This window comes from Protopterus annectens, chromosome 17.part0 (assembly GCF_019279795.1).
Source record: "Protopterus annectens isolate FY-2018-M chromosome 17.part0, PAN1.0, whole genome shotgun sequence".
Lineage (NCBI taxonomy): Eukaryota > Metazoa > Chordata > Ceratodontiformes > Protopteridae > Protopterus > Protopterus annectens.
Genome location: NC_056751.1, coordinates 758057185 through 758072277, shown reverse-complemented (window position 1 = coordinate 758072277; position 15093 = coordinate 758057185). Strand labels below are relative to the sequence as shown.

The following is a 15093-nucleotide window of genomic DNA, read 5'->3' as shown; positions in this document are numbered from 1 at the left end:
AAGTGAGCCTCCTTTCAGGAGCACTGGTAGGATCTGTCAGAGAATGTGTCTTTGGACACTTGGTTCTGCAGGCCTCCTCTGCCACACAGGTGACATCTTAGATTAGAGTTACAACCTCTGCCCCTTGGGGAACTATCTCCACATGGATCATGGAAGGCATCCTGGAACTTTCTGAACCACATTTTCAACCACCTCATTGATTCCTAGAAAAGGTCCTTTGAGGAGTTAAAAACATACGTCCACGGCAGACAGGGTCTTACCATCCTGCTCATACCTGGATAATGTATGTTTAACCTTGGGGCCAAATAAAGAACTTCTGTCAAATGTAATATTGATGAAGGAAGACTTGAAGGCCTCTTCGAAATCACACAAGTGCATCTGGGCATATTTCCTAATGGAAATGCCTGAACCTGCCACTCTTTAGGTACCTTCAGCTGCGTGTGAGATGAGCCTCATGGACAAATTTGAAATGGACTGTAGGTTGGCAAACTGCAAGGCATGGGAGCTCTTTGCCTCAGAAGTAATGGTCCCAGATGGAAATTCAGTGGGTTCTTTAATCAAATCCCTCTGGAGTCTGGTGAAGTTTGACAAATAGTTCACATTCTGAAGTACAAAGTTTGCTAAAACCTATACACATTTTCCAAGTATATCCAGTGACCTAGACTCCCTATTGGGGGGATGGACAGAGGAACTTTGTTTTGCAATTCCTTTTTTGTGGCTGCCTCTATGATCATGGCATCAACTGGTACTCCCTTGCTCAAAAATTCCCTGTCCTTGGGTGGTGCTGGAATCCTCTCTGATCTCTTGGGGATTGGCTCAATGGAATCATGTTCCCTCCATGCCCATCGAGAGATCAAATCAATAAGCTCATCAGCGGATAGAGTCACCCAGGAGGTAGACAGGCCAGCCCCAAAGGCTTCCAGGAATACTGATTCCTCTTGGGAATGGTTGTTGGCTGGCCAACCACTTGTTTGCTTGAGGATCTGTAATATGTCTCCAAATGAGACATAGTCAGGTGGACCCTTCCCCCTCATCAAAGTCAGTATTCTCCATGACAGACTCTTGAAGAGAGTCTAACTGCCTTCTTTTGCACCTTCTCTTCCTATGAACTTCTTCTGCAGGATGTCATGGAGAAGTATCAGAAGAAATTAATATACCCTGAGGGGTATCTTGCAGACTTTGAGCTGGCTGTCCCTGTGGAGTAGGAAGCTGAGGCTCAATATGCATAGACAACTGGGTCTGAGAAGTAGAAGCTGAGGAAGATGGATTAGTTGTTTATCTTGGAGCAGAGAAAACTCTCTCCACTACCTTGAAAGTAAAATACCTCAGAGAGAAAGAAACCAATGGCTTTGAGAAGACATGCTTCTGAACTGTCGACTCCTTCCAAGCCAAAGGCAAACTACTCAAAGCAGATGTCACAGCCAAGATGGTTCCAACAATTTTGGAGTCAACTCCAACACCTCAGATCCGGTGCCGAAGCTATGGCTCTGAGAGCCATCCGGATCCGACATACTCAGAGCCAGTCCACGCACAGATGGAATCAATGTAGAAGATACAAGGATCTTCAGATCCGATATGGATGAATGAGTTCCAACTGCTCCAAAACCAAAGGCCAAATCGGAGAAGGAGATTTAATAGGTGGGTTAGAACTAATGAAGGTCTCCAGTCCTGATGGGGTAGGAGCCAGAAGAACCCACATTTGAATTTGCATTGAGAGAAATTCCCTCATTATGTTATCCACATCTGCTTCAGCAAAACCTCTAGGGGATCGAGAAGAGGAAGCAATGGATGAAGTCCTGGAGTGGTGGCATCTTTCCAGGAAAAGGAGATGGGAAACGGGAAGATACTGGATCCAGTGTCTGAGAAGACTGGATCCGAAAAGAGCTATCTTTGTGTTTCTTTGGATCGGAGGGGATCAGATCTGATATCTTAGATTTTGGATCTGAAGAAATCAGTTTGAGGGTTTGGTCTTTGGATCTGATTGATTTAGAAATTTTAGAAGGTGACTCAAAGCTTGGAGCAGAAGAACCTGGTGGGTCCGATGAATGCATTGTGGCCTCCCTTTTATCACCTTTCTTAAGGTCTGAGTCCCAGATGCTGTGCCAGAGGATGAGGATGGCATTAATCCTCCTAAGATTAATTTATTTTTGCAGATTAAAGCCCTTACATATATTGCCTATAGAGTTTAAATGGGCCTGCCCTAAGCAATATACACACAACCAGTGTGCATCTGACAAAGGGATCTTACGACCACAAGCATTACATTTTTTTAAAACATAAAGGTTTTTCAGACATTGCTATGAAAATAGCAGCAAAAGATAAAGAGAGAAAAGTTTTTTTTACTTTAAACTAATTATGAAGTAATACCAGCAATGGTTATTCAAAGTAGCTATTTAAAGGGAAGAGAAAGGGAGAAAATACTAACAATGGTATTAAATACACTAAAAAGTGCAACAAGTGCAAGAGAGGATTAAGTTAAAAGGTTGTAATAAGTAAGAAATAGGAATATCTCCACTTGTTTCTCCACAACAAATACCATTATGACTCCATCATAGTTCATGTTGGTGTGAATGACTTCAGATACGCCTGAAGACAGACATGACAGAGCTCTCTGACTATGTGTCTCAGGCAGGTATGTCTCTAGCCTTGAGCAGCATAATACCTTCACCTAAGATGATACCACAATACAAACAAAAAATGATTGACTTCAACAATTGGCTTAGTTTTTGGTGTCATTCTAAGGGGATCCAGTACCTGTTAGCCTGGGATGACATGGTAAATAGACCACACTGCTTTGCCAGAGATGGTCTTCATCTGTCACCAATGGGATTTTGGTTAGTGATTAAGGTTCTTACCTCCACCATAGTGCCTTTTTAGGCAATTGCCACAACAACATTCCCAATGTAAAAATATCTTCAAAAAGTAACCTCAAGGTTATGCTGCTAAATGCTAGGAGTCCAAACCTAAAACTCCACTCTGGAAGCAGCCCTCACCTTAGAAGATGCTGACATCTGTGCAGTCACAGTGACCTGGTTTAAGGCTGTGGAAAGCACCCCAGCTATACCGGTTTATAATGTCTTCCACACATTCAGACCACAAACTGAACATGCGAGAACTAAAGAAGGTGGAGTATCAATATTCATCAAAGATAAATACACCTCTAGACTAGTTAAACAAAATGATTTCCCTTGAAATAATCCAGATCCAGTTGACTGTAGGTAAGACCCTTCTCCAAGTTATTACCAATTATAGGACCCCCTCCATGAACCAGGATACCCACACTACATACTTGGACCTACTTGAATATCACTCAAGATACAACCAAACACCTTGGTTTTAGGGATCTATATTATAAGATCGACATTTGAAAACATCGAACAACATATGGTCGACACCATATGGTCGATGTCTTTAAACATCGACCTTATAAAAAGACAAAAAAAAAGAAAAAAGTACCCTAACGGGTTTAAGCAGGGGAGAGGCAAGCCCCCCTGTACCCCCCACACTCCGCTACTTAAATATACCAATTCCGAGACCGCACTACATTGCAGTAAACGGAAATCTCCCCTTACGTAGATTTCTGTTTACAAGCTCAAGATTCTGAGCATTCGATATTCTCGTGTCGACAATGTCAGATTCAACATTGTCGGCTTTCGAGAATATAATACAGACCCGGTTTTAGGTGACCTTAACTACCCATCCATAGATTGGGTAAATTATATGTGTATTAACACACTTGTCCACAGGTTCTTGGACTTCATCAACTCCAATGCCCTAGACCAGTTGGTTGACACCCCCACAAGGAGTCCAAACATTCTGGATCTAGTGCTCACTCATATCGGCGATTGTTGCACCACCCCATGTGTGTGGCCCTCCCTAGTGAGGTCTGATCATAAATCATTCTTATAAGAAGCAACAATGATATCTGACCTCCTATTATCAGAAACTAGCCTACAAAAATGTTCCAAAGCCAATTACAACCTAATATGTGACAGCATTAATAGCTTCATAGCCCCTGCCCTCACTGATGGCATGTACACCATTACTGGGATTTACACCTGTGCCTTGTATAAGCATCTATACAAGTGTATTGACTCAGCTGTACCTGACAGCATCAAAACAAGATCCTCAAGAAAGAACAAGCCTGCCTTGTGGACTTCCGCCATTAACAGGTTATACAATAAATGAAAGAAACTCCTGTCCAAGAGCAGGAAGGAACGGTCTCTGAATTGGAAGCATTCCCTCCTCGGCTTAAACAAGCAAATAAGACACCTTATAAGGCATTCTAAAGCGGACTATGAATCCACATTAGCCTCCTTTGCAAAGGATAACCTTAAGGCCTTCTTTAGCTACATCAGAAACCTGCACAGAACTGGTTGTTAATGGAACCTCATATACTGAAGTTACAGAAACAGCCAACCTGCTACCTGACAGGTTCAGTGAAAACTTGTCTCCCCTGTTCCCTCCACATGTCCCCCAAAGCATCCCTACCACCTGCCCTCCACCTAGTATCTCCAAGAAGCAGGTCATAAATTCTCTCTCCAAAGCCAAAAACACAGCCTCTATGGGCCTTAATTATATCCCAGGTTGCATTCTAAATGGATTAAAACAGGAACTAGATGCACTGCTGGGTACACTTTTTAACCACAGTCTAAGCACTGGTTTTGTACCTGCTGAATGGAAAACAGCAACCGTCATCCCAGTACATAAAGGAGGCACCTCCAGTGACCCTGGGAACTATAAACCCATAAGTCTGACCAGCCTAATCTGCAAGGCTATGGAAAGAATAATCATGGACCTTATCAACAAAGATATAGGAGACCTCCAAATACTCAACACATAAACTGCAAGGCTATGGAAAGAATAATCATGGACCTTATCAACAAAGATATAGGAGACCTCCAGATACTCAACACATAAACTGCAAGGCTATGGAAAGAATAATCATGGACCTCATCAACAAAGATATAGGAGACCTCCAGATACTCAACACATAAACTGCAAGGCTATGGAAAGAATAATCATGGACCTCATCAACAAAGATATAGGAGACCTCCAGATACTCAACACATAAACTGCAAGGCTATGGAAAGAATAATCATGGGCCTTATCAACAAAGATATAGGAGACCTCCAGATACTCAACACATAAACTGCAAGGCTATGGAAAGAATAATCATGGACCTCATCAACAAAGATATAGGAGACCTCCAGATACTCAACACATAAACTGCAAGGTTATGGAAAGAATAATCATGGACCGTATCAACAAAGATATAGGAGACCTCCAGATACTCAACACATAAACTGCAAGGCTATGGAAAGAATAATCATGGGCCTCATCAACAAAGATATAGGAGACCTCCAGATACTCAACACATAAACTGCAAGGCTATGGAAAGAATAATCATGGACCTCATCAACAAAGATATAGGAGACCTCCAGATACTCAACACATAAACTGCAAGGCTATGGAAAGAATAATCATGGGCCTCATCAACAAAGATATAGGAGACCTCCAGATACTCAACACATAAACTGCAAGGTTATGGAAAGAATAATCATGGACCTCATCAACAAAGATATAGGAGACCTCCAGATACTCAACACATAAACTGCAAGGCTATGGAAAGAATAATCATGGACCTCATCAACAAAGATATAGGAGACCTCCAGATACTCAACACATAAACTGCAAGGCTATGGAAAGAATAATCATGGACCTTATCAACAAAGATATAGGAGACCTCCAGATACTCAACACATAAACTGCAAGGCTATGGAAAGAATAATCATGGACCTTATCAACAAAGATATAGGAGACCTCCAGATACTCAACACATAAACTGCAAGGTTATGGAAAGAATAATCATGGACCTTATCAACAAAGATATAGGAGACCTCCAGATACTCAACACATAAACTGCAAGGCTATGGAAAGAATAATCATGGACCTCATCAACAAAGATATAGGAGACCTCCAGATACTCAACACATAAACTGCAAGGCTATGGAAAGAATAATCATGGACCGTATCAACAAAGATATAGGAGACCTCCAGATACTCAACACATAAACTGCAAGGTTATGGAAAGAATAATCATGGGCCTCATCAACAAAGATATAGGAGACCTCCAGATACTCAACACATAAACTGCAAGGCTATGGAAAGAATAATCATGGACCGTATCAACAAAGATATAGGAGACCTCCAGATACTCAACACATAAACTGCAAGGCTATGGAAAGAATAATCATGGGCCTCATCAACAAAGATATAGGAGACCTCCAGATACTCAACACATAAACTGCAAGGCTATGGAAAGAATAATCATGGACCTTATCAACAAAGATATAGGAGACCTCCAGATACTCAACACATAAACTGCAAGGCTATGGAAAGAATAATCATGGACCTCATCAACAAAGATATAGGAGACCTCCAGATACTCAACACATAAACTGCAAGGCTATGGAAAGAATAATCATGGGCCTCATCAACAAAGATATAGGAGACCTCCAGATACTCAACACATAAACTGCAAGGCTATGGAAAGAATAATCATGGACCTTATCAACAAAGATATAGGAGACCTCCAGATACTCAACACATAAACTGCAAGGCTATGGAAAGAATAATCATGGACCGTATCAACAAAGATATAGGAGACCTCCAGATACTCAACACATAAACTGCAAGGCTATGGAAAGAATAATCATGGACCTTATCAACAAAGATATAGGAGACCTCCAGATACTCAACACATAAACTGCAAGGCTATGGAAAGAATAATCATGGGCCTCATCAACAAAGATATAGGAGACCTCCAGATACTCAACACATAAACTGCAAGGCTATGGAAAGAATAATCATGGACCTTATCAACAAAGATATAGGAGACCTCCAGATACTCAACACATAAACTGCAAGGCTATGGAAAGAATAATCATGGACCGTATCAACAAAGATATAGGAGACCTCCAGATACTCAACACATAAACTGCAAGGCTATGGAAAGAATAATCATGGACCTTATCAACAAAGATATAGGAGACCTCCAGATACTCAACACATAAACTGCAAGGCTATGGAAAGAATAATCATGGGCCTCATCAACAAAGATATAGGAGACCTCCAGATACTCAACACATAAACTGCAAGGCTCTGGAAAGAATAATCATGGACCGTATCAACAAAGATATAGGAGACCTCCAGATACTCAACACATAAACTGCAAGGCTATGGAAAGAATAATCATGGACCTTATCAACAAAGATATAGGAGACCTCCAGATACTCAACACATAAACTGCAAGGCTATGGAAAGAATAATCATGGACCTTATCAACAAAGATATAGGAGACCTCCAGATACTCAACACATAAACTGCAAGGTTATGGAAAGAATAATCATGGACCTGATCAACAAAGATATAGGAGACCTCCAGATACTCAACACATAAACTGCAAGGCTATGGAAAGAATAATCATGGGCCTCATCAACAAAGATATAGGAGACCTCCAGATACTCAACACATAAACTGCAAGGCTATGGAAAGAATAATCATGGACCGTATCAACAAAGATATAGGAGACCTCCAGATACTCAACACATAAACTGCAAGGTTATGGAAAGAATAATCATGGACCTCATCAACAAAGATATAGGAGACCTCCAGATACTCAACACATAAACTGCAAGGTTATGGAAAGAATAATCATGGACCTTATCAACAAAGATATAGGAGACCTCCAGATACTCAACACATAAACTGCAAGGCTATGGAAAGAATAATCATGGACCTCATCAACAAAGATATAGGAGACCTCCAGATACTCAACACATAAACTGCAAGGTTATGGAAAGAATAATCATGGACCTTATCAACAAAGATATAGGAGACCTCCAGATACTCAACACATAAACTGCAAGGCTATGGAAAGAATAATCATGGACCTTATCAACAAAGATATAGGAGACCTCCAGATACTCAACACATAAACTGCAAGGCTATGGAAAGAATAATCATGGACCTCATCAACAAAGATATAGGAGACCTCCAGATACTCAACACATAAACTGCAAGGCTATGGAAAGAATAATCATGGACCTCATCAACAAAGATATAGGAGACCTCCAGATACTCAACACATAAACTGCAAGGCTATGGAAAGAATAATCATGGGCCTCATCAACAAAGATATAGGAGACCTCCAGATACTCAACACATAAACTGCAAGGCTCTGGAAAGAATAATCATGGACCGTATCAACAAAGATATAGGAGACCTCCAGATACTCAACACATAAACTGCAAGGCTATGGAAAGAATAATCAAGGGCCTTATCAACAAAGATATAGGAGACCTCCAGATACTCAACACATAAACTGCAAGGCTATGGAAAGAATAATCATGGACCTCATCAACAAAGATATAGGAGACCTCCAGATACTCAACACATAAACTGCAAGGCTATGGAAAGAATAATCATGGACCTCATCAACAAAGATATAGGAGACCTCCAGATACTCAACACATAAACTGCAAGGCTATGGAAAGAATAATCATGGGCCTCATCAACAAAGATATAGGAGACCTCCAGATACTCAACACATAAACTGCAAGGCTATGGAAAGAATAATCATGGACCTTATCAACAAAGATATAGGAGACCTCCAGATACTCAACACATAAACTGCAAGGCTATGGAAAGAATAATCATGGACCTCATCAACAAAGATATAGGAGACCTCCAGATACTCAACACATAAACTGCAAGGCTATGGAAAGAATAATCATGGACCTCATCAACAAAGATATAGGAGACCTCCAGATACTCAACACATAAACTGCAAGGCTATGGAAAGAATAATCCTGGACCTCATCAACAAAGATATAGGAGACCTCCAGATACTCAACACATAAACTGCAAGGCTATGGAAAGAATAATCATGGACCTTATCAACAAAGATATAGGAGACCTCCAGATACTCAACACATAAACTGCAAGGTTATGGAAAGAATAATCATGGACCTCATCAACAAAGATATAGGAGACCTCCAGATACTCAACACATAAACTGCAAGGCTATGGAAAGAATAACCATGGACCTTATCAACAAAGATATAGGAGACCTCCAGATACTCAACACATAAACTGCAAGGCTCTGGAAAGAATAATCATGGGCCTCATCAACAAAGATATAGGAGACCTCCAGATACTCAACACATAAACTGCAAGGCTATGGAAAGAATAACCATGGACCTCATCAACAAAGATATAGGAGACCTCCAGATACTCAACACATAAACTGCAAGGCTATGGAAAGAATAATCATGGGCCTCATCAACAAAGATATAGGAGACCTCCAGATACTCAACACATAAACTGCAAGGCTATGGAAAGAATAACCATGGACCTCATCAACAAAGATATAGGAGACCTCCAGATACTCAACACATAAACTGCAAGGCTATGGAAAGAATAATCATGGGCCTCATCAACAAAGATATAGGAGACCTCCAGATACTCAACACATAAACTGCAAGGCTATGGAAAGAATAATCATGGACCTTATCAACAAAGATATAGGAGACCTCCAGATACTCAACACATAAACTGCAAGGCTATGGAAAGAATAATCATGGACCTCATCAACAAAGATATAGGAGACCTCCAGATACTCAACACATAAACTGCAAGGTTATGGAAAGAATAATCAAGGGCCTTATCAACAAAGATATAGGAGACCTCCAGATACTCAACACATAAACTGCAAGGCTATGGAAAGAATAATCATGGACCTCATCAACAAAGATATAGGAGACCTCCAGATACTCAACACATAAACTGCAAGGCTATGGAAAGAATAACCATGGACCTTATCAACAAAGAAATAGGAGACCTCCAGATACTCAACACATAAACTGCAAGGCTATGGAAAGAATAACCATGGACCTTATCAACAAAGATATAGGAGACCTCCAGATACTCAACACATAAACTGCAAGGTTATGGAAAGAATAATCATGGACCTCATCAACAAAGATATAGGAGACCTCCAGATACTCAACACATAAACTGCAAGGTTATGGAAAGAATAATCATGGACCGTATCAACAAAGATATAGGAGACCTCCAGATACTCAACACATAAACTGCAAGGCTATGGAAAGAATAATCATGGGCCTCATCAACAAAGATATAGGAGACCTCCAGATACTCAACACATAAACTGCAAGGCTATGGAAAGAATAATCATGGACCTCATCAACAAAGATATAGGAGACCTCCAGATACTCAACACATAAACTGCAAGGCTATGGAAAGAATAACCATGGACCTCATCAACAAAGATATAGGAGACCTCCAGATACTCAACACATAAACTGCAAGGTTATGGAAAGAATAATCATGGACCTCATCAACAAAGATATAGGAGACCTCCAGATACTCAACACATAAACTGCAAGGCTATGGAAAGAATAATCATGGGCCTTATCAACAAAGATATAGGAGACCTCCAGATACTCAACACATAAACTGCAAGGCTATGGAAAGAATAATCATGGACCTTATCAACAAAGATATAGGAGACCTCCAGATACTCAACACATAAACTGCAAGGTTATGGAAAGAATAATCATGGACCTCATCAACAAAGATATAGGAGACCTCCAGATACTCAACACATAAACTGCAAGGTTATGGAAAGAATAATCATGGACCTTATCAACAAAGATATAGGAGACCTCCAGATACTCAACACATAAACTGCAAGGTTATGGAAAGAATAATCATGGACCTCATCAACAAAGATATAGGAGACCTCCAGATACTCAACACATAAACTGCAAGGCTATGGAAAGAATAATCATGGACCTTATCAACAAAGATATAGGAGACCTCCAGATACTCAACACATAAACTGCAAGGCTATGGAAAGAATAATCATGGACCTCATCAACAAAGATATAGGAGACCTCCAGATACTCAACACATAAACTGCAAGGCTATGGAAAGAATAATCATGGACCTCATCAACAAAGATATAGGAGACCTCCAGATACTCAACACATAAACTGCAAGGCTATGGAAAGAATAATCCTGGACCTCATCAACAAAGATATAGGAGACCTCCAGATACTCAACACATAAACTGCAAGGCTATGGAAAGAATAATCATGGACCTTATCAACAAAGATATAGGAGACCTCCAAATACTCAACACATAAACTGCAAGGCTATGGAAAGAATAATCATGGACCTTATCAACAAAGATATAGGAGACCTCCAAATGCTTGACCTGACCCAGTTTGGCTTTGTTAAATGGAGATCCTGCCTCTTGAACTTGGTGGACTTCTTTGAGACAGTCACTAAAGCCTTGGATGAAGGCAAATCCATGCATATGTCTAATGTGGTTCTGCCCAAGGCCTTTGATACTATTCCCCATTCAGGCATCATTGATAAACTTACCCAGCTAGAAGATCAACCCATATATTGTCAAGTAGGTTGCAAACTGCCTCACAGATGGAACTCACACAGTCAAAATAGGTGACTTTACTTCCACCAGCAGACCTATTACCAGTGGGGTTTCCATGGGATCTGTGCTGGGGCGCCTATTGTTTACAATCTACTTCTCGGATATACAGGCTAAAACAAAAGGCCTATGGCTGACAAAATTTGCTGATGATTGCAAACTGGCTGCAGTCACTGAGTCCCCAAACGATGTCAACATCCTACAAGAGGGACTTACACAGACAAATGATTGGTGCCAAAGTCATGCTAAACCTCAATGCAAAAAATGCATTATCATACCCTTCAGCAAGGGCAATGTCCCTGCAGATTACCACATTAATAACAACACCCTAAGCATGCAATCAGTGGTGAGAGATTTGGGCACACAGGTTGACAGCAACCATTCCTTTGACCACCATGTCTCCACAGTGGTAAGAAAGGCATTCTACATCATCCACCTCATAAGTAAGGGCATTACAGAGGTTATAACCCCCTCTGTGCTCCTCACTCATCAGGCCAGTAATAGAGTACAATGCTACTTTTGGTATGTACCTTACCAGGCACCTGCAGCAACTGGAAAGAACTCAAAGGTTTCTTACAAAGCAAATTAAGGGTCTTCAGCATATGTCGTACACTGACAGACTGAAATCAGTGTCACTATAATCTGTGTCTTACAGACTACTCAGAGATGACCTCTGCCTTGGTCTTAAAGCAATCTCGGATCCTGCTCTAATTGTAATGCTGCACATTCGTAAATCAAATAGTGTAAGATGCACTTATCTAGGGAACTCATCCTAGTATGTGACATAAACAGGACTTGCTGGAGAGACAGATATGTCTCACAGAGGTTTCCTCTCCTCTGGGACAAAATTCCAATTCAGGTGAAGGAGAGCCCCTCGCTGACCCTATTTAAGCGCAATTTGGATGATTGGTTAGGAAACCACAAATTCACCCTGGGAGTTTCACCTGTGTCTCTCTTAAACAGGGGCAGTAGTTGTTGACTTAGTTCTGCTTAATACCTTAATATTCTTGGGAACAGGGGTTGTACTTGGCTATTAAGGGCTCTGGGGCCATTTGCCTAGTAACCTCCTATGATATAAGAAGTTATAATAGGATATTTTTAGCATTACTCATAAAACACTAGCTATAACACAAGAGCTAGCAGTGACCAACATCCGAACACAAAAGGAGCAAATGAGATCTGAGGTATGGTAGGGCATTAGTGCATTATGGGTAAGAGAGAAGCTCAAGAGTTTCCAGTGTTCCATGAGCTGTAAAAAATGACTGGGTCAGATCTAAGGGTCAGATCTGAACCCAATAGTTGAGGAATTAATGAAATGACAACATCAGATCAATTTATATCTTACCAGCTGTCTAACATGTGATGCCTTGTATGAGGGAAAATCAGAGTGAGAATTATATAAACATATTAGGACATTTATAATATTAAAACAAAAAAATATCAAAATTGCCCTTTATAAACATTAAGTTGTTTGTAACGGTTTAAAGAAATGTATTTTTGGTGAAGATATATATCAATAAGATAGGGAAGACAGCACTGGAGTATAAAGAATCAATGTGGTAGTTGCCTTCAGATGTAGTATCTCAACCAGGGCTGAATGATAGGATATCTATTAATAGTGCCCTGAAGCTTAGGACTGCTACCTTATAAACCATTAAGTACAACCAAAATATTTAATTATATTTTATTGTATTCATATTCTACTTTATATCAAATTAATGGAAGAAATAATAAAATAAAAATTCTTAACCATGGACGACTGTTTACTGAACTGAATACTAAACTTCAGTATTAGTACAGTTTATGGAGTAAAGTCTTAATACTTCAGTATTAGTACAGATTTTGGAGTAAATTCTTAAAACTTCAGTATTAGTACAGATTATGGAGTAAATTCTTAAAACTTCAGTATTAGTACAGATTATGGAGTAAATTCTTAAAGAGGAATAGTAGTCATGGAACAATATAATCCAGAAGATAACATGCAGAAATGCCTTCCATTCCAGTTTAACACAGCTTTATGACTGGGTGACCAAGCAGATAGACCAGAAAGGCTAATGTACTCCGGGATTTTAGTAAGACTTTTAGTACTGCGCCACACGCATACATAGGTACTGCAGAAATAACTGTACGAGAGTAACAGGGAGACTAATTAGACTGGTAATTTATTTATATATTTTTGCTTTGTAAAGCAGGTTATCCCTACCAAGCAAATCACATTCGCAGAGAGGTTAGAATAAGAAAAGCTTCACAGAACCTAGACACATAAGACATATCAGAGTAACATTTGCATGCAATCAATTCCCACATGTGTATACCACCACATAAATACAACTGAGACTTCAGTTTTTATACAGATGTACAAAACATGAAGAACATGAAAGGAAGGACTGATGTGAACAGACATAAGTCACTATTAAGCTGTAGCTGTGGCAGGCATAACAATGATGACAGTAAATACTTATTGGGATGGACACTATGGACAAACACTTGAAGAAACACATATCTGTACACACTGTTTGAGAGACCACAGCAGCGGGAATGCTAGTGAAATACTTTTTTTTCAAAGTACTTTGTCAAGCATCTAGAACATTGAGTTAATTCATTTTATAAGAACAAGAGAAAAAAAATCCCAAAGAATGAATGGTGCAGGAATTAGAAGTTATGTACTCACCATAACGTTCCATCTGAGTAGGTGACTTCATTTGGATGCAACCTGTGGGTATCGGATCCGACCTCGGATCCGAGCCGGCATTTCAAAAGCTTAGGCTCTGAGCTCCTAGCTCCTCCCTCTTACCCATAACCCCTTGCCAAGCCCTGACTGACCTCAGATTGAGTTTGCCTCTATAATACTGACTACAGTAACTGAACAAAGCATAATACTCGCTGTTTAAAGGTCAGGGGGATGGAGGGGGGGGTGGTTGCATCCAAATGAAGTCACCTACTCAGATGGAACGTTATGGTGAGTACATAACTTCTAAATCTGAAGTAGGCAGACTTCATTTGTCTGCAACCTGTGGGACAGAGTCCCCAGCTACCTGAATCTTGGGCGGCCGTTCTGGAAGGATGTTCCGGAGCACCGCTGAGCCAAAGGATGCTCTTCCCCTGGAAACAACATCCACCTTATAATGAGAAATAAAGGTATGTGGCGAGGCCCAAGTGGCTGCCGCGCAGATATCATCCAATGACACACGGGATTTAAAGGCGGCTGACGTGGAGACTGCCCTAGTAGAATGAGCCGTAACCCTCTGAGGAGCAGGTCTACCTGAAGTGTCATAAGCCTGCAGAATACAATTAGCAATCCACCTAGATAGTGTGACTTTAGAGACTGCTTTACCCAAAGCAAATTTAGCAAAGGAGACGAACAGCTGATCTGATTGCCTGTGACCAGCTGTTCTGTGAATATAAAATCGTAATTGTCTATGCACATCCAAAGAATGCAATTTGTATTCTCCTTTGTTTGAGTATTTGGGAAAAAACACAGGTAAGTTGATTGATTGGTTGATATTAGATTCTGAAGAGACCTTTGGAAGAAAAGATGGATTGGTCCTGAGGCA

The 15093-nt window shown here is 40.4% G+C and overlaps 1 protein-coding gene across 6 annotated transcripts in view; it reads right to left on the bottom strand.

The window, feature by feature from the left end:
* The window catches only part of PLEKHA4 (pleckstrin homology domain containing A4), a 2050101-nt gene that overhangs the window by 122938 nt on the left and 1912070 nt on the right, over positions 1 to 15093 (bottom strand). The window lies entirely within an intron of this gene.